Source organism: Phocoena sinus, chromosome 17 (assembly GCF_008692025.1).
Source record: "Phocoena sinus isolate mPhoSin1 chromosome 17, mPhoSin1.pri, whole genome shotgun sequence".
Taxonomy (NCBI): domain Eukaryota; kingdom Metazoa; phylum Chordata; class Mammalia; order Artiodactyla; family Phocoenidae; genus Phocoena; species Phocoena sinus.
Window position 1 is genome coordinate 35,105,956 of NC_045779.1, and position 21,436 is coordinate 35,127,391.

General features: G+C 37.8%; 1 long non-coding RNA gene and 1 other non-coding gene across 2 annotated transcripts; both read right to left on the reverse strand.

Annotated features, from left to right (window-relative positions):
• Positions 1 to 3,486: 3,486 nt before the first annotated feature.
• LOC116742518 lies at positions 3,487 to 8,491 on the reverse strand. Its single transcript, XR_004346483.1, has 3 exons — positions 8,479 to 8,491; positions 5,988 to 5,993; positions 3,487 to 3,566 (listed from the first exon to the last, which is right to left on the reverse strand). It is a non-coding gene; the product is annotated as an uncharacterized LOC116742518 (long non-coding RNA).
• On the reverse strand, positions 3,661 to 3,791 carry LOC116742828. Its single transcript, XR_004346601.1, has one exon. It is a non-coding gene; the product is annotated as a small nucleolar RNA SNORA18 (small nucleolar RNA).
• Positions 8,492 to 21,436: the final 12,945 nt, after the last annotated feature.

Genomic DNA, 21,436 nt, shown 5'->3' on the forward strand with positions numbered 1-21,436 from the left:
AAAGCTGAGATAGGCTGAAAGCTAAGCCTCTTGCACCAAATAGCCAAGGAAAAGTTCTTGAAGTAAATTAAAAGTGCTACTCCAGTGAACACATGAATGATATGAAAGCGAAACAGCCTTGTTGCTGATTTGGAGAGAGTTTAATAGTCTAGATAGAAGAATCAAACCAACCACAACATTCCCTTAAGCCAAAACCTAATCCAGAGAAAGGCCCTAATTCTTCAATTTTTCGAAGGCTGAGAGAGGTGAGGAACCTGTAGCAGAAAAGTTTGAAGCTAGCAGAAGTTGGTTCATGTAGTTTAAGGAAAGAGGCCATCTCCATAACATAAAAGTGCAAGGGTGGCTTCCCTGGTGGCACAGTGGTTGAGAGTCCGCCTGCCAATGCAGGGAACACGGGTTCGTGCCCCGATCTGGGAAGATCCCACATGCCGCGGAGAGGCTGGGCCCGTGAGCCATGGCTGCTGGGCCTGCGTGTCCGGAGACTGTGCTCCGCAACAGGAGAGGCCACAACAGTGAGAGGCCCGCGTACAGCAAAAAATAAATAAATAAATAAATAAAAGTGCAAGGAGAAGCAGCAAATGCTGATGTAGAATCTCTACCAAGTTATACAGAAGACCTAGTTAAGATAATTAATGAATGTGGCTACACTAATTAATAGATTTTCAATGTAGACAAGACAGCTTTATACTGGAAGAAGATACCATCTAGGACTTTCATAGGTAGGGGAGAGAAGTCAATTCTTGGCTTCAGAGCATCAAAGGATAGGTTGACTCTCTTGGTAGTGCATAATGCAGCTGGTGACTTTTAAGTTGAAGCCAAGGCTCATTTACCATTCTGAAAATCCTAGAGCCCTTAAGAATTCTGCTGAATCCACTCTGCTCTAAAACTAGAACAAACAAAGCACATTTGTTTACAACATGGTTTACTGAATATTTTAAGCCTACTGTTGAGAGTTACTGCTCAGAAACAAAGATTCCTTTCAAAATATTACTGCTTATTGACAGTACACCAGGTCACCCAGAGCTCTTTTGGAGATGGACAATGTGATTCATGTTGTTTTCATACATGATAATACAATATCCATTCTGAAGTCCATGGATTAATTTTGACTTTAAAGTCTTATTACTTAAGGTAAATATTTTGTAAAGCTATAGCTCCCATAAATAGTGCTTCCTCTGATGGATATGTACAAAGTAAGTTGAAAACATCTGGAAAGTATTCACCATTGTAGATGCCATTAAGAACATTTGCGATTCATAGGAAGGGATCAAAATATCAACATTAACAGGAGTTTGAAAGAGGTTGATTCCAACCCTCATGGATAACTTTGAGGGGTTCAACACTTCAGTGGATGAAGTAACAGCAGATGTGGTGGAGATAGCAAGAGAACTAGTATTAGAAATGGAGCCTGAAGATGGGACTGAACTGTTGCAATCTCATGGTAAAACTTTAATGGACGAAGAGTTGCTTCTTATGGATACCGCGGGCCTCTCACTGCTGTGGCCTCTCCCATTGCGGAGCACAGGCTCCGGACGCACAGGCTCAGTGGCCATGGCTCACGGGCCCAGCCACTCCGCGGCATGTAGGATCTTCCCAGATCGGGGCACGAACCCGTGTCCCCTGCATCGGCAGGCGGACTCTCAACCACTGCGCCACCAGGGAAGCTCAAAAGTGGTTTCTTGAGATGTTATTTTCTCCTGGTGAAGATGCTGTGAAGATTGTTGGAATGACAACAAAAGATTTAAAATATTACATGAACTTAGTTGATAAAGCAGCAGCAAGGTTTGGGATGATTGACTCCAATTTTGAAAGAAACTTTACTGTGGGTAAAATGCTATCAAGTGTCATTGCATGCTATAGAGTTCTTGTTTGTGAAAGGAAGAATCAATTGATGTGACAAACTTCCTTGTTGCCTCATTTTAAGGAATTGCTACAGCTACCTTAACCTTCAGCAACCACAACCCTGATGAGTCATAGCCATCAGCATGGAGGCAAGACCTTCCACCAGCAAAACCACTGTGATTTGCTAATGACTCAGATGATGGCTAGCATTTTAAAATATACATTTATTTATTTATTTATTTTTGGCTACGTTTGGTCTTCATTGCTGTGTGCGGGCTTTCTCTAGTTGCGGTGAGCATGGGCTACTCTTCGTTGCGGTGCGCAGGCTTTCATTGTAGTGGCTTCTCTTGTTGCGGAGCATGGGCTCTAGGTGTGCAGGCTTCAGTAGTTGTGGCTCACAGGCTTCAGTAGTTGTGGCTCTATATCACAGGCTCAGTCATTGTGGCACACTGGCTTAGTTGCTCCGCAGCCTGTGGGGTCTTCCCGGACCAGGGCTCGAATCCGTGTCCCCTGCATTGGCAGGCAGATCCTTAACCACTGTGCCACCAGGGAAGTCCCAGTTAGCATTTTTTTTAGTAATAAAATGTTTTTAAATTAAGGTATCACATTGTTTTCTAGAAATAATGTTATTGCACACTTAATAAACTACACCATAATGTAAAATATTACTTTCATATGCACTAGGAAACTGAAAAAAACCTGACTTACTTTATTGCAATATTCACTTTATTGCAGTGGTCTGGAACCAAACCTACAATATCTCCAAGGTATGCCTGTATTAACACAACATGCATCATGAGATCCCCTTCTCAACTTGTCCTCTGTCTTGTTCTCTAACTATAGAACTCTTCCTTGGTACACATAGTTAATATAAATCCTACTCTTCTGCAAGATTTGAACCCTGACCCATCTACCTGACCCTGTATACCATTACCAGCTAGGCTACTGAGACAAGAAAGGTTATTATTGGCAATATAGCCACAACACAGTTATTGGACCAATAGAACATGAATGTATTTTTATGTATTAATCCTGTAAACCAAAAGTATAAATAAATGTTATGGACTATTTTAACCCAGGGATATTTTCTAAGAAGCTTCTAAGAAGTTTTAACAGAAGCAGATAAATGTGAGGGTTTATTTCTGAGCTCTCCATTCTATTCCATTGGTCTATATGTCTGTCTTTATGCCTGTAACACACTCTTTTGATTACTGTAGCTTTGTAGTAAGTTTTGAAATCCAGCTTTGCTCTTTTTCTGGTTGGTTTGGCGATTGAAGATCCCTTAATATTCCATATGAATTTTAGGATGGATTTTTCAATTCTGCAAAAAAAAAGTCATTGGTTTTTTTTTTTTTAAAGTAAAGGGTTTTTTTATTATGTGTAACACAAAGTTATTTAAGTCAATAAATTTTTAAGGAATTTCACACATTCTGATTCTTTCCACTGCCAATCATCTTAGTTCCTCCAAACTCATAAATCTTCAAGATAAAATAGCCCTTTCAAAAAGAAGTTATCATGTGAGTCAGCCCACAATTCTTTTAGTTAGGCTTCTTTGATCTCCAATCAAATATGGACACACTTCAAAATTCTTCACCTGTAATCTTTAGGATCCAATTTCCTCAAGTGATTTACTTTAGGACCATATTTAGGGTCAGGAGATGGATCTGCCTGGTTCTGAATTTGACACCCTCTAAAAATGTATTAGGTTCAAATCATATTCACTCCTAAGCCATCACACCCTAGAACAGTACAGATCATTGGGATATGCCAATACCTAAGATAAAAAGTTCGTTAGGTTTTTCATAGTTTACTTGGCAGCTCTGTCTTGTAGTTCTTTCCCACAGATCTAACAGGTAGTTCTATGAGTAAAGGAAACCACACAGTTAATCTATGAGGCGTTTCCAACGATGTAGGTTTACAGAAAAAGCCCCATCGGGATAGACCTCAACGTCATTGGGTTTTAATAAGGGTTTCAGTGCATCTGTCGATCATTTTGGGTAGCATTGGTTTCTTAACAATATTGTCTTCCAATCCATAAACCCAGGATCCTTTTCTTTTTATTTGTCTTCTTTAATTTCCTTCAGTAATGCTTTATAGTTTTCAATGTACAAGTCTTCATCATTGTGGTTAATTCTTAAGTATCTTATTCTTTTCAATATCATTGTTTTCTTAATTTCCTTTTCAGATTATTCATTGTTAGTGTACAGAAGCACAACTGATTTTTTGTGTTGATTTTTTAATTATCTAATCTTTTTTATTGGAGTATAGTTAATTTACAATGTTTCTGCTGTACAACAAAGTGAGTCAGTTATACATATACATATATCCACTCTTTTTTTTAGATTCTATTACCATATAGGCCATTACAGAGTACTGAATGGAGTTCCCTGTGCTATACAGTAGGTTCTTATTAGTTATCTATTTTATATATAGTAGTGGGTATATGTCAATCCCAATCTCCTAATTTATCCCTCCACCCCTTATTCCCAGGTAACCATAAGTTTGTTTACTATAGCCGTGACTCTAGTTCTGTTTTGTAAATAAGTTCATTTGTACCCATGTTTTTAGATTCCACATGTAAGTGGTATCATATGACATTTGTCTTTCTGTGTCTGACTTACTTCACTCAGTATGACAATCTCTAGGTCCCCCCACGTTGCTGCAAATGGCATTATTTCATTCTTTTATGGCTGAGTAATATTCCATTGTGTATATGTAACACATCTTATTTATCCATTTTTCTGTTGATGGACATTTAGGTTGCTTCCATGTCCTGGCTATTGTAAATAGTGCTGCAATGAACATTGGGGCACATGTATCCTTTCAAATTATGGTTTTCTCTGGATATATGCCCAGGAGTAGGATTGCTAGATCATATGGTAGCTCTATTTTTAGTTTTTTAAGGAATCTCCATACTGTTCTCCATAGTGACTGTCCCAATTTACATTCCCACCAACAGTGTAGGAGGGTTACCTTTTCTCCACACCTTCTTCAGCATTTATTGTTTGTAGATTTTTTGATGATAGCCATTCTAATTGGTGTGAGGTGGCACCTCATTGTAGTTTTGATTTTCTCTAATAATTAGTGATGCTGAGCACAGTTTCACGTGCATCTTGGCCATCTGTATGTCTTCTTTGGAGAAATATCTATGTAGATCTTCTGCCCAGTTTTTGATTGGGTTCTTTGTTTTTTTGATATTGAGCTGTATAAGCTGTTTGTATATTTTGGAGATTAATCCCTTATCAGTTGCTTAATTTGCAAATATTTTCTCCCATTCCGTGGGTTGTCTTTTTGTTTCATTTATGGTTTCCGTTTTTGTGCCAAAGCTTTTGAGTTTAATTAGGTCCCATTTTTTAATTTTTGTTTTTATTTCCATTACTCTGGGAGATGGATTGAAAAAGATATTACTGCAATTTATGTCAGAGAGTGTTCTGCCTATGTTTTCCTCTAAGAGTTTTATAGTGTCCGGTCTTACATTTAGGTCTTTAATCCATTTTGAATTTATTTTTGTGTGTGGTGTTAAATGGAGGAAAGACAGTCTCTTCAATAAATGGTGCGGGGAAAACTGGACAACTACATGTAAAAATATGAAATTATATTGATGTTGATTTTTGTATGTTCATAAGGGAATGATGAATTTTTAAATTAGTTCTAACAGCTTTTTATAAAAATGTGGAATCATTAGTATTGGTGCATATGAGATCATTCCATCTACAAACAGAGATAATTTTATAAATATTTTCCTTTCCAATTTGGATTACTTTTATTTATTTTTCCAATTTGGATTACTTTTATTTATTCATTTTTTTTACCTGATTGCTCTGATTAGGGCTTTTAGTACTGTGTTGAATAGAGGTAGCAAACATGGGCATCCTTATCTTGTTCCTGTTTTTAAAAGAAAAGCTTTAGTTGCATCATAGAATTTGATGTTAACTGTGGGTTTTTCATAGATGGCCTTTATTATGTATTATGAGGTAATTTTCTTCCTAGTTTGCTGAATGTCATGACTGAAACAGTGTTGAATTTTGTCAACAGTGTTGAATTGAGATGATCTTGTTTTTAATTGTGTTAATGTGATGTATGACATTGATTGATTTTCATTTGTTGAAACAACTTTGCATTACATGAATCACTATGTTGTACACCTGAAACTAATATAATATTGTAAATCGACTATGCTTTAATTTAAAAAAATGTGTGGAAGCAATTTATAAGCTACAAATGCTATGCTTTGATTAGCTGTTGCTTTTGCCAAATTATTATTTCTAATCAGGTGTTATATTCTGACTATTTACAACTGCATTGTATGGACACCAGATTTTCAATCCTATACTTGCTTTATACAGAGATCTGAGGCTGGAATCTAGGGTACGGTTCAGGTCAACTGGAAGGCAGGGAGGCACTAAGAGTCTAGTAGAGGTAGAGGCTATTTACAAGAAAGTACAGACTATTTCACTATTTTAACCACTAGTATGGTCATACCAGTGGTATCAGCTGAAATCAGTCCTCGTCTTGTGCACCATGTCCTATTCTAAAGAGTCACAGATAGTATTATTTGGGTCTTTTAAAGTAGATTTACCTGTGAGAGTAAAAATAACAACATCTTCTTATAAAAGACAGAATATATTTATATTAGCTTAACTTTTGGATTGAGTGGGTTTCTCTTCATTTACCATGAAATAATGGTCTTGTTTACTAAAGATAATAATATTTTTAAATTGCTTACTAAAGTGACTCTCAAATTTTAAGCTAGATTGGCAATTATTTGCTTATGAAAGCTGATTTGGTCACATATTTTCTTTTTTTTAAAATAAATTTATTTATTCATTTATTTAATTTTTGGCTGCATTGGGCCTTCGCTGCTACAAGCGGGCTTTCTCTAGTTGCAGTGAGCGGGGGCCACTTCCCACTGTGGTGCACAGGCTTCTCATTGCGGTGGCCTCTCCCGTTGCGGAGCACGGGCCCCAGGTGCGCGGGCTTTGGTAGTTGTGGCTCGGGGGCTCTAGAGCGCAGGCTCAGCAGCCATGGCGCACCAGCCCAGTTGCTCCGTGGCATGTGGGATCCTCCCGGACCAGGGCTCGAACCCTCGTCCCCTGCATTGACAGGCGGATTCTCAACCACTGCACCACCAGGGAAGCCCCACATATTCTCTTTTTTGATAATCAGTTATCTACCCTTAAAATTAATAACATCTAGACTGGAACTGCATCAAAATTGTCCTAATTTTATATGTCACATGACTCTAGTCAATGATTTTCTCTTGATGTATGTTGCTTTCATGAATTGACAAATTTATATTATTCTAAATGTGATCATAATTATATTTTTATAAATCAATTGAGATATAATTCACTTATCATAAAACTTGCCTTTTTACAGTATTTAATTCAGAGGTTATTTTTTTAGTATATTCACAGACTTATGCAACCATTACCACTATCTATTTTTATAATATTTTATCACCCCATACCCATTAGTAGTCACTCCCTATTCCTTACTATGTGGAATCACTAAGCTACTTTCTGTCTCCATAGATTTGTTTATTCTAGACATTTCATATAAATGGAAATATACATCATGCTTTTATATGACTATGATTCTTTCACTTATCTTAATGTTTCTAAGGTTCATGTAGCATGTATCAATACTTCATTATATTTTATTGCTGAATAATATTCTATTGTATGAGCATACTATATTTCATTTATCCATTATCAGTTGATAAACATTTGAGTTGTTTCCATTTTTGCTACTACGAATAATGCTGCTATGAACATATATGCACAAGTTTTCAAATTTGCCCAACTTTTTGAATGGTTAATATAAATGTCAGTTATTTTCAGAGTAGATGTATATGTATATTTACATATATATGATTGTGTATTTATATATGAAATCTCTGGCATTTACAAGAATGTGAAAATATTTCTCGAAAAAAATTACTGAAATAAACATTTAGATATTCCTTCAGGACACAATAATGCCATCTACAGAATATGCCAAAATCCTGAATCCTAAAGCACTGACTTGAACATTTATAGTACTAGTCTACTTTTATGCTTTTAAATTGTAATTTCTTGTTGCCCATTGGCTACTATAGTTGGAGTCCTCTTCTCTAAAGGGCCATTAATAGTGCAGTGTCAATCAAATGAATACCGAATGTAAAAATATTTAGGATGTGCCTAGCAAATTTAAGCTTTGAATACATGACTTCTACTCTTTTTCTTTCAGTTTATTTCCATCCCACTTCCTAGTTTCTTCCTTTGCTGTGAAATTTTGTATAAACTAGGGAACCAGCAGTTAGTATTAATTTAATGGAATAATCATCAGTGGTATTCTATTGAATTAGCTATTAAAACACTGAATTCTAGTCCATATTATGTCTGATGTGTAAAGAAGTGATAAAGACAAAAATAGCTTCATGACTATTGTAAACTTTATTCACAGGCTCAATTGCTATCAATGTCAGTAATACATCTCTGTATGTAAATCTGATACTTTACATTTTTTTAGAATATCAGAATGTCCTTCCTCAATCATAAATTAGGCTCAAGATACAGTTTTAACAGTAATCTTCAAAGTTAGAATAATCTCTTAACCATATTTTAGAGCAAATTTACAAGGCACCCATCCTACTTAAAATATCAAAGTCATATGCAAATCTTAACCGACTTTTGAATCTTTCTCAGAATTTACATATAAAATCTGGCTTCCTCGCAGATGGATTTTTCCTGTTACTGTTCCTCTTCTGAGAATCATGGTAAAACAAACAAAAACCTTCAAATATTCATCTAATTTTTCACTGGTTATGCTGTGGTTTAACCAAATATTACCATTTTGTAGTTAATGTATCCTTTTCCATTCGTGCTTGTGTGAGGGTTATTTCTGAGGAAGTTTAAGCCCACTTGCACATCTCCCATGATTCATAGTTGATCTTTTGGAGTCTGCAAGTGAAGCCAACACAGTGACCTTGAAATGTTAGATACCAGGATGGTGATGCTGGTCAACACTTGTAACTCCTGAAGTAAAGGAGGATAGACTTTGTGAGTATAACACAGAAATTATCCTTAACACTTTTTAAGAAGTCAATACAATGGGATAAAACTTTTTTAGACAGAGCTCAAATAGAAAGTTATTATAGGCATACCTCAGAAATATTGCAGGTTCTGTTCCAGACCACTGCAATAAAGTGAGATGAATTTTGGGACTTCCTAGTGCATAAAAAAGTTATGTTTACACTATACTGTAGTCTACTGTATGCGCAATAGCATTATGCCTAAACAAAACAATGTGCATACCTTAATTAAAAAATACTTTATTGCTAAAGAATGCTAACCATCATCTGAGCCTTCAGTGAGTAGTTGTAATAACGTCAAAGATCACTGATTACACATCACCATAACAAATATAATAATAATAAAGTGTGAAATAAAGTATGAAATAAATAATAAATGTGAAATATTGTGAGAATTATCAAAATGAGACCCAAAGACATAAGTGAGCAAATGCTGTTGGAAAAATGGTGCCAATAGACTTGCTGAAGCAAGGTTGGCACAAACCTTTAATCTGTAAAAAAATGCAGTATCTGTGAAATACAATGAAGTGAAGTGCAATAAAATGAGGTATGCTTGTATTGCCAAATATATCCTGTTACTTCTCTCCCTAACTCCTCAGTGACATTACCAAGAGAGAAAAAAGGCTATGCAAGGCTCTTTGCAAGCAACTAGAGGTGACAACTTCTTAGAATGAGCATAGGAGTTCTAACATTGCAGAAATGAGACGGAGAGCTGGAGGTGTTTAAATCTCCCTGCGGCGCGCTTTGTCTTTAAAAGTTCTGAATTGTGCGGGCTTCCTGGTGGCGCAGAGGTTGAGAGTTCGCCTACCGATGCAGAGGACGTGGGTTCGTGCCCTGGTCTGGGAAGATCCCACATGCCGCGGAGCGGCTGGGCCCGTGAGCCATGGCCGCTGAGCCTGCGCGTCCGGAGCCTGTGCTCCGCAATAGGAGAGACCACCACAGTGAGAGGCCCGCGTACCGCAAAAAACAAAAAAAAAAGTTCCGAATTGTGAACAGTTTCAAATAGATACTGAAGCATATCATTAGTTTCTAAATTTATACAATGAGTAATGGGTGTTGACTGAAAAAAAATGCACAACCTAAAAGCTGAGAATTATGTTTTATTCGGTGGACAAAACTGAGGAGTTAAGCCCTGGACACGGCATCTCAGATACCTCTTAGAGACTGCTCTGTAGAGGCAAGGGAGAAGCCAGGATATATAAGAGCTTTTGCAACAAAGACCAGGTAGTCAAAAGAGTCACTGTTAATTAAAGAAAACCAGATATCTCAGGTTAAGGAATTTATTTCTTTTTCTATGTATGGGAAGATGCAAGAGTCTGGACTCACTGAAATCATTCCTTTGATATGCACCTCAGCTATCTGGGGCCAGTATCCTGTTCTTTCTCTTCCTGAGTCTCCTCAGGGCTAACTTCCTCGAGCAGCTGTAATGCTGTGGCTTGATGGCTGCAACATGATTTGTTTATTGATATGGTAAGCAATATTTTTCATTCACATGGGGGAACAGAAAAAGAGGGAGAGAGGTTGAGAAGCTGGCTCAAGAGGAACTCAACGGACAATGCAGAACCACTATGAGGTTAGATTTGTATAAGATTTTAAAGCAGCAGAGTTCAAATTCTGGCCCAGCAACACATAGATGGCCCTTATTCAACCAACCGTGGATCAAAAATATTTGGAAAAAAAAAATTTCTAGAAAGTTCCAAAAAAAAACCTTGAGTTTGCCCTGTGCTGACAACTATTTACATAGCATTTACATTGTATTTACAACTGTTTACACAGAGTTTACATGGCATTAGTAATTATAAATAATCTACAGATGATTTAAAGTATATGGGAGGATTTGCATAGGTTATGTGCAAATACTAGGCAGTTTTATGTAAGGGACTTACATTCACAGATTTTGGTATCCGTGGGGTTGGGGAAGACAGGTCTTGAATACTAAGGGACCACTGCTCTAAAGTGCAAGCTACTAAATTTCATGGTTCCTTGGCTTTCTTATCTGTAAAATGGGGATGATCACTTCACTGGTAATGTTACAACATCAGGCACATTTAGTCTCATCAGTTTCTACATGTAAATTTGCAATGCTAGAAACCCATACTTATTCTAAAGAATCCTCTGCTCCAATGATTGCAAAGGACAGGGCATGGATTTTTCTCTCTGAGCAATGTCATTGAAGGGTTAGGAAGAGGAGTTATAAGACAACCAGGCACTTAGCCTAAAGGAAACAGGTAAATCATAACAGTATTTCATGATGTCAGAATGACCTTAGACTTTATATAAAGCACATAGAACTGGGTTGGCTTATAGAGTAAGCATTTAGTAAATGTTAGTGATCATGTATGTTTGCTTCTGCTTTTGCTTGTTATTTAAGAATCAATAAGTTTACTGAATGATGTGAGTTCATTCTCAACAAGTGTTAACAAATCGAGTTGTAGTCTTAATATAGTTCTGATCTAAAAGTCCACTTTAGGTATTATCAAGGGGCATTATTCAAATTGCTGGCTCCAAAACTCAACATTATTGTCCTTCTAAGGTTGGCCAGGTGAGCAGTGTCCCTTACAGACTGTGGCAGAGTTAACCTTGTTCCTTCCCAACTGAGCTGCACGTTATGCTAGCAGAACCAATGGGATTGGGATTCATGTTCATTGCCTCAAAAGGCAGTTTTTCCACGCACGTTTCTTTTTATGGCCCTCAATTTAACTTTCAATCTCCATATTACATTGGTGGTGAAAAATTCTTTTTATGGTTTCTAGAATATTGTAAGACTACAGGCTCTGCATTCTCCAGCAAGCAACATTTCACTCATCCATGCTAGGCTTTCATTTCTTTCAGGACTGACTATTTTAATTTGTTCCTGGTGGCACTCCAGATTGTTTGCTAAACTGGCTGCAGATGGTTTTGAATGCTGCTGCTGCCAGCGTTGTTACTAGGACTTGATCTACAGATCATATTTCTCCCATCTTACAATCTCTATCTTGGCTGCCTCCTAGACAGCATATGGCTTTCAAAATCCTTTTAATGACCTATAAAGTTCTCTGATTCTGTTTACCTTTCTGACCTTTTAACTTTTTTACACTCCAACAGACTCTCTTGTCATCCAATATTATTGTTGTCTCATTGTGCATAACTGATATTAGTGGACTGGTAATTGAGTTACAGTGTAGGCTGATCTTAGCCTGTCCCAGGCACCAGAAACCAGAATGATTTGGAGAGTGCATAGAAAGCAGAGACTTTGTGGCTCATTATTTTAGGTGTATTTAAGAACTAAGCAATTTTCTTTAATTCTTACCTTAACCTCATTGAGATGTCTTTAATTATTTCATACATGTTTTCTTATTTTCTGGCCAAAGAAGTTAAAGGAATGCAGAGGTCCCTCAAATGAATATTTAACAGGTGAGGTTTAGAGCAGTCATTGAGTAAAAGTGCTAGAAGGAAACACTGCTGTGTGTAATGACTTTAGTTGTCCTGAGAAATAAAACAATGTAACATATTATCTTGAGGACCCACAAACTGTAAAACCACATACTGAAGCTAGGTATCTTTGGGGCACCATTTGACTTAGTAGTAGGGATCGTCAAGTTATTCTCTGGGTAGCAGAGGAGAAACAGGAAATAACTAGTCTTGTTTCCCATCTCAGTGACCATGACTAGCACAAAGGATTTGTTTCTCTTTTCTTGCATCATTCTTTTTCATCTATCTTTTCATAATACCCCATACAAATTTAGCTAGGAATTAAAAGGAAAAATATCTTTTAATATATGCTGTTGTGTTTTTCTTTTTTGGGGGAAGGGTTTGGATAGAATGGTTAACTATTTTTCTTTTCCAAGTTTGGGAAGCAATTGAGAAATAAGACATAGGAAACAGAGAACTGGAGGTCAAACATAAGCTTTATTATATAGATAAACCTGATTGAAGAATATGGCTAGAGGTGGTCAAAAGATACAGACTTCCAGTTATAAGATGAAAAAAGAATATGGTTATAGATCTACAATCAAATGGAGCTGAGAATACTATCTATCCTTCTAAGCCTGTACTCTAGAACAGCCCACATGGGAAGAGTGGTCTTCAGAGCAGTCACACTTACCCAAAATCACTACCTCACCTTGCACTGAGGCTGAGAAGGAAGAAGAGAACAATTTCTTCACCCTTCATGATTTCAGCTTTTAAGTAATTGGTTCGAAAGAATTCTATTTCTGGGAATGATGAATTAGATTATTTAGATTACTTTCTCTTGCTGAAAACAGTAAGATATAGTGGAATTATATGCTCTTTCCAAATATATATCATATATATCACATATAGTATAGTACATATTAATATATATTATAGTACATATTATATTAATATATAGTATATGCATTGTATATACTATATATTAATATATAATTATATTAATATATATGGAATAATATGTTATGATTTATTTTTTACAAATTAGTTCTATATTATTTATGTATTTTTAATATATACTAGTAGGAAACTGCATATCATAGATTAAACATTTGAAAAAGTCTAAACCTAGAAAATCAGGCAAAGTAAACAGAATATCAGAACACTAAAGCCATTTATTTGTCATTTGTTGTTTGTTTTATGTTGAGGATATGTGAAAGTGACACTATTGGGCCTCTTGTGGCAAAGAAAACAGAAGCTTAAACTCAAGTTTTTGTTTTTCATAAAAGGTCCTATCCACAGTTCATAAGAGATTCTCTCCCACATTAAGCTAGGACTGGTCTCACTGAGGAAATAAGGGCAACCCATAATTAAAACTATCTTTGTCTTTCTCCCCAAACACTGAAAAATATGACTTAAGCAATGAACTAGGAGAAATGGGGAAAAAAATATCTAAAAATTTATGACAGTAGACTAATATTCCTCTTTATTTTCTTTTTTTCCCAGGTTTGAGAAGATTCCCATCCAAATGCCTCTGGTAGAAGACACATACATCCTAGGCCTTAGGGAATCTCCATGTAATTAAAAAAAAATGCAGTGACGATCATTCTGCCAAAGATAAATAGACATCAAGGCTACAAGGTAGTAAAAGTGAGAACCAAAGAAGAAAATAGAGAGCAGAAACAGATTTCAGATATTAGAATTATCCAAAGATTATAAAACATCTATAGTTTCTATGTTAAAAGAAAATAATTATCAGACTTCTTTCGATTATGAGAGATTATATATATCACTATAAAACTGGAAAAAATGTATGAAACAACTGTTTTCAGACACTGAACAATGGTGAGCTCAGAACTGTGTGATCTGAGAGAAGGGAAACAAAAATAGTGAGCCCTACAATTACAACAACTGTAGGTCTGGTGGCAATTTCTGAATTGATACAGAGGTAGGGAACCCAAACAGAGTATAGCAATTTTACGGAGTTGAGGAGACAGAATTTACAGGTAGAATATCCTAGAGGAAGGAGCTATGCAGAGAAAGAGCTACAGAAATCTGCATAGGGATTTCCCTGAGTCTTTGTTTTAATACCCATCTGTGTATACGTAAGGTGAAACTCCAAAGAATATGCAAAAGAAAAGCTTAAAAATAATAATTATTAAGGAACAGTAAACTGAACACAAAGATTTGGAATCATTTGTGTTTGCACTAGCCAGAGGGGAGAGACCTTGTTGAATATACAGCCTCTAAGTAGAGATATAAAAGGGGCACATATTAGCAGTGGGACTAAACAAAGGCCAGAGCAAAGCTTCTCTGACCTGGCCCTACAAAAGCTTAAAAAGAGCCCTAGAAAAGATCAAGCTGATTCACAAGTACCCTTAGTCCCTGCCAGAACAAAGCCCATATATCTAAAGAGAAAAAACAAAACCCAATATTCAAAAATAAGATTTATGATGTCTGGTATCTAATATAAGTTACTAGAAATGTGAAGAAGCAGGAAAAAAAAAAAAGACCCATAACTGGTAGAAAAAGCGGTCAATTGAAAACAGGCCCAGAAATTACAGAAATGATTAAAGTAGCTAATAAAGATTTTAAAAGACCTCTTATAAATATGCTCAATGATTTAATGGAAAAAACAAAAAAAGCACCAGAGTAAAAGATATTATAAAACAGTAGGAAATTTAACTCTGGATACTTGGTGACAGTAAAGACTTTTCACATTTAATTTGTGATAATATTACTGTGATTATTTTGAAAACAATTATTTCTGTTGGAAAACACATTGAAATATTTACAGATGAAGTGAAATGCTACCTGGGAATAGCTTCAAAATGTTATGGGTATAAAAAAATGTTATGGGTATGAGAGAAGTGAGAAAAGATATAAATGAAGCAAGATTGGCTGCGAGCTAATAATTGTTGAAGCTGTGTAAGTATTATGTTTGTTGTATTACTGTATCTACTTCTGAATTAATAGTTAAACAAAGAAAACTTAATGGAAGTGTTTAGCAGCAGATAGAATAATGAAATAGGGAATGTGTAAACTGAAAAATTGATCAGAGAAATTTACTCAATATACACACCAAGAGGGAAAAAGATGGAAATAAGGGGCAAGAAATGTGGGGGAAACTCTAAGGAGGTTAACAAACATTTGATGAGTCACAGAAGGAGGAGCAGATATAATAATGAGAAATAAGAAATTCTTCCGGGGCGGGACCTTGAAGATGGCGGAAGAGTAAGACGCGGAGATCGCCTTCCTCCCCACGGATACACCAGAAATACATCCACACGTGGAACAACTCCTACAGAACGCCTACTGAAGGCTGGCAGAAGACCTCAGACCTCCCAAAAGGCAAGAAACTCCCCACGTAACTGGGTAGGGCAAAAGAAAAAACAGAGACAAAAGAATAAGGACGGCACCTGCACCAGTGGGAGGGAGCTGTGAAGGAGGAAAAGTTTCCACACACTAGGAAGCCCCTCCGCGGGCGGAGACTGCGGGAGGCAGAGGGGGGAGTATCGGGACCGCGGAGTAGTGCACAGCGACGGGTGCGGAGGGCAAAGCGGGGAGATTCCTGCACAGACGATCGGTGCTGACCGGCACTCACCAGCCCGAGTGGCTTGTCTGCTCACCCGCCGGGGCGGGCGGGGCTGCGAGCTGAGGCTCGGGTTTTGGTTTTGGACGGAGCTCAGGGAGAGGACTGGGGTTGGCGGCTTGAACATAGCCTGAAGGGGTTAGTGCACCACGACTAGCCGGGAGGGAGTTCGGGGAAAAGCCTGCACCGGCCGAAGAGGCAAGAGACTTTTTCTTCCCTCTTTGTTTCCTGGTGCGCGAGGAGAGGGGTTTAAGAGCGCTGCTTAAAGGAACTCCAGAGACGGGCGTGAGCCGCGGCTAAAAGCGCAAACCCCAGAGACGGGCGGGAGACGCTAAGGCTGCTGCTGCCGCCACCAAGGGGCCTGTGTGCGAGCACAGGTCACTCTCCACACCCCTCTTCCGCGGAGCCTGTGCAGCCCGCCACTGCCAGGTTCCCGGGATCCAGGGACAACTTCCCCGGGAGTACGCACGGCGGGTCTCAGGCAGGTGCAACATCACGCCGGCCTCTGCCGCAACGTCACGCTGCCTCTGCAGCCGCAGGCCCGCCCCGCACGTAGTGCCCCTCCTACCCCCATCCCCCAACCCCCGGCCTGAGTGAGCCGGAGGCCCCGAATCAGCGGCTCCTTTAACCCCGTCCTGTCTGAGCGAAAAAACAGACGCCCTCCAGCGACCTACACGCAGAGGCAGGGCCAAATCCAAAGCTGAGCTCCTGTGAGCTGTGAGAACAAAGAAGAGAAAGGGAAATCTCTCCCAGCAGCCACAGAAGCAGCGGATTAAAGCTCCACAATCAACTTGATATACCCTGCATCTGTGGAATACCTGAATAGACAAGGAATGATCCCAAATTGAAGAGGTGGAATTTAGGAGCGAGATCTATGATTTTTTTCCCTTTTCCTCTTTTTGTGAATGTGTACGTGTATGCTTCTGTGTGAGATCCTGTCTGTATACTCTTGCTTCCACCATTTGTCCTAGGGCTCTATCCGTCCATGACTTTTTTTTAAAAATTCTTTTTCTTAATAATTAAGTTTAATTGTAATAACTTTATTATACTTTACCTTCGTTCTTTCTTTCTTTCCTTCCTTCCTTCCCTCCTTTAGACAACGAATCACCCCAAATTGAGGAGGTGGTCTCAGGGAGCAGGATTTATGATTTTTCCCCCTTTACCTCTTTTTGTGAAGGTGTATGTGTATGCTTCTGTGTAAGATTTTTTCTGTATAGCTTTGCTTCCAACATTTGTCCTAAGGTTCTATCCGTCCCTTTTTTTTTTTTTTTCTAAATATTTTTTAATTCAATAACTATATTATACTTTATTTTATTTTTACTGTATCATCTTTCTTTCTGTCTTTTTTCCTTCTTTCCCTCCTTCCTTCCTTCCTCCCTCCCTCCCTCCCTCCCTCCTTTCTTTCCTTCTTTGCTTCTTTCTTCCTTCCTTCCTTTCCTCCTTTCCTTCTTTCTTTACTCATACTTCTAATTCTCCCTACTTTTTCTCCCTTTTATTCTGAGCTGTGTGGATGAAAGGCTCTTGGTGCTCCAGCCAGGAGTCAGGGCTCTGCCTCTGAGGTAGGAGAGCCAACTTCAGGACACTGGTCAACAAGAGACCTCCCAGCTCCACATAATATTAAACGGTGGAAATATCCCAGAGACCTCCATCTTAACACCAGCACCCAGCTTCACTCAACGACCAGCAAGCCACAGTGCTGGACAACCTATGCCAAACAACTAGCAAAACAGGAACACAACCCCACCCATTAGCAGAGAGGCTGCCTAAAATCATAATAAGGCCACAGACACCCCAAAACACACCACCAGACGTGAACCTGCCCACTAGAGAGACAAGATCCAGCCTCATCCAGCACAACACAGGCACTAGTCCCCTCCACCAGGAAGCCTACACAACCCACTGAAACCTTAGCCACTGGAGACAGACATCAAAAACAACGGGAACTACGAAAGTGCAGCCTGCAAAAAGGAGACCCCAAACACAGTAAGATAAGCAAAATGAGAAGACAGAAAAACACACAGCAGATGAAGGAGCAAGATAAAAACCCACCAGACCTAACAAATGAAGAGGAAATAGGCAATCTACCTGAAAAAGAATTCAGAATAATGATAGTAAGGATGATCCGAAATCTTGGAAGTAGAATGGACAAAATGCAAGAAACAGTTAACAAGGACCTACAAGAACTAAAGATGAAACAAGCAACGATGAACAATGCAATAAATGAAATTAAAATCACTCTAGATAGGATCAATAGCAGAATAACTGAGGCAGAAGAACGGATAAGTGACCTGGAAGATAAAGTAGTGGAAATAACTACTGCAGAGCAGAATAAAGAAAAAAGAATGAAAAGAACTGAGGACAGTCTCAGAGACCTCTGGGACAACATGAAACGCACCAACATTCGAATTATAGGGGTTCCAGAAGAAGAAGAAAGAAAGAAAGGGACTGAGAAAATATTTGAAGAGATTATAGTTGAAAACTTCCCTAATATGGGAAAGGAAATAGTTAATCAAGTCCAGGAAGCACAGAGGGTCCCATACAGGATAAATACAAGGAGAAACACGCCAAGACACATATTAATCAAACTGTCAAAAATTAAATACAAAGAAAGCATATTAAAAGCAGCAAGGGAAAAACAACAAATAACACACAAGGGAATCCCCATAAGGTTAACAGCTGATCTCTCAGCAGAAACCCTACAAGCCAGAAGGGAGTGGCAGGACATACCTAAAGTGCTGAAGGAGAATAGCCTGCAACCAAGACTACTCTACCCAGCAAGGATCTCATTCACATTTGATGGAGAAATTAAAACCTTTACAGACAAGCAAAAGCTGAGAGAGTTCAGCACCACCAAACCAGCTTTACAACAAATGCTAAAGGAACTTCTCTAGACACGAAACACAAGAGAAGGAAATGACCTATAGTAGCAAACCCAAAACAATATGTAAAATGGAAATAGGAACATACATATCGATAATTACCTTAAATGTAAATGGACTAAATGCTCCCACCAAAAGACACAGATTGGCTGATTGGATACAAAAACAAGACCCTTATATATGCTGTCTACAAGAGACCCACTTCAGACCTAGAGACACATACAGACTGAAAGTAAGGGGATGGAAAAAGATATTCCATGCAAATGGAAACCAAAAGAAAGCTGGAGTAGCAATTCTCATATCAGACAAAATAGACCTTAAAATAAGGACTATTAAAAGGGACAAAGAAGGACACTACATAATGATCAAGGGATCGATCCAAGAAGAAGATATAACAATTGTAAATATTTATGCACCCAACATAGGAGCACCTCAATACATAAGGCAAATACTAACAACCATAAAAGGGGAGATCAACAGTAACACATTCATAGTAGGGGACTTTAACACCCCACTTTCACCCATGGACAGATCATCCAAAATGAAAAAAAATAAGGAAACACAAGCTTTAAATGATACATTAAACAAGATGGACTTAATTGATATTTATAGGACACTCCATCCAAAAACAACAGAATACACATTTTTCTCAAGTGCTCATGGAACATTCTCCAGGATAGATCATATCTTGGGTCACAAATCAAGCCTTGGTAAATTTAAGAAAACTGAAATTGTATCAAGTATCTTTTCCGACCACAACGCCATGAGACTAGATATCAATTACAGGAAAAGATCTTTAAAAAATACAAACACATGGAGGCTAAACAATACACTACTTAATAATGAAGTGATCACTGAAGAAATCAAAGAGGAAATCAAAAAATACCTAGAAACAAATGACAATGGAGACACAACGACCCAAAACCTATGGGATGCAGCAAAAGCAGTTCTAAGGGGGAAGTTTATAGCAATACAAGCCCACCTTAAGAAGCAGGAAACATCTCGAATAAACAACCTAACCTTGCACCTCAAGCAATTAGAGAAAGAAGAACAAAAAAACCCCAAAGCTAGCAGAAGGAAAGAAAGCATAAAAATCAGATCAGAAATAAATGAAAAAGAAATGAAGGAAACAATAGCAAAGATCAATAAAACTAAAAGCTGGTTCTTTGAGAAGATAAACAAAATAGATAAACCACTAGCCAGACTCATCAAGAAAAAAAGGGAGAAGACTCAAATCAATAGAATTAGAAATGAAAAAGGAGAAGTAACAACTGACACTGCAGAAATAAAAAAAATCATGAGAGATTACTACAAGCAACTCTATGCCAATAAAATGGACAATCTGGAAGAAATGGACAAATTCTTAGAAATGCACAACCTGCCAAGACTGAATCAGGAAGAAATAGAAAATATGAACAGACCAATCACAAGCACTGAAATTGAAACTGTGATTAAAAACCTTCCAACAAACAAAAGCCCAGGACCAGATGGCTTCACAGGTGAATTCTATCAAACGTTTAGAGAAGAGCTAACACCTATCCTTCTCAAACTCTTCCAAAATATAGCAGAGGGAGGAACACTCCCAAATTCCTTCTACGAAGCCACCATCACCTTGATACCAAAACCAGACAAGGATGTCACAAAGAAAGAAAACTACAGGCCAATATCACTGATGAACATAGATGCAAAAATCCTCAACAAAATACTAGCAAACAGAATCCAACAGCACATTAAAAGGATCATACACCATGATCAAGTGGGGTTTATTCCAGGAATGCAAGGATTCTTCAATATACGCAAATCTATCAATGTGATAAACCATATTAACAAATTGAAGGAGAAAAACCATATGATCATCTCAATAGATGCAGAGAAAGCTTTCGACAAAATTCAACACCCATTTATGATAAAAACCCTCCAGAAAGTAGGCATAGAGGGAACTTTCCTAAACATAATAAAAGCCATATATGACAAGCCCACAGCAAACATCATCCTCAATGGTGAAAAACTGAAAGCATTTCCACTAAGATCAGGAACAAGACAAGGTTGCCCACTCTCACCACTCTTATTCAACATAGTTTTGGAAGTTTTAGCCACAGCAATCAGAGAAGAAAAGGAAATAAAAGGAATCCAAATCGGAAAAGAAGAAGTAAAGCTGTCACTGTTTGCAGATGACATGATACTATACATAGAGAATCCTAAAGATGCTACCAGAAAACTACTAGAGCTAATCAATGAATTTGGTAAAGTAGCAGGATACAAAATTAATGCACAGAAATCTCTGGCATTCCTATATACTAATGATGAAAAATCTGAAAGTGAAATCAAGAAAACACTCCCATTTACCATTGCAACAAAAAGAATAAACTATCTAGGAATAAACCTACCTAAGGATACGAAAGACCTGTATGCAGAAAATTATAAGACACTGATGAAAGAAATTAAAGATGATACAAATAGATGGAGAGATATACCATGTTCTTGGATGGGAAGAATCAACATTGTGAAAATGACTCTACTACCCAAAGCAATCTACAGATTCAATGCAATCCCTATCAAACTACCACTGGCATTTTTCACAGAACTAGAACAAAAAATTTCGCAATTTGTATGGAAACACAAAAGACCCCGAATAGCCAAAGCAATCTTGAGAACGAA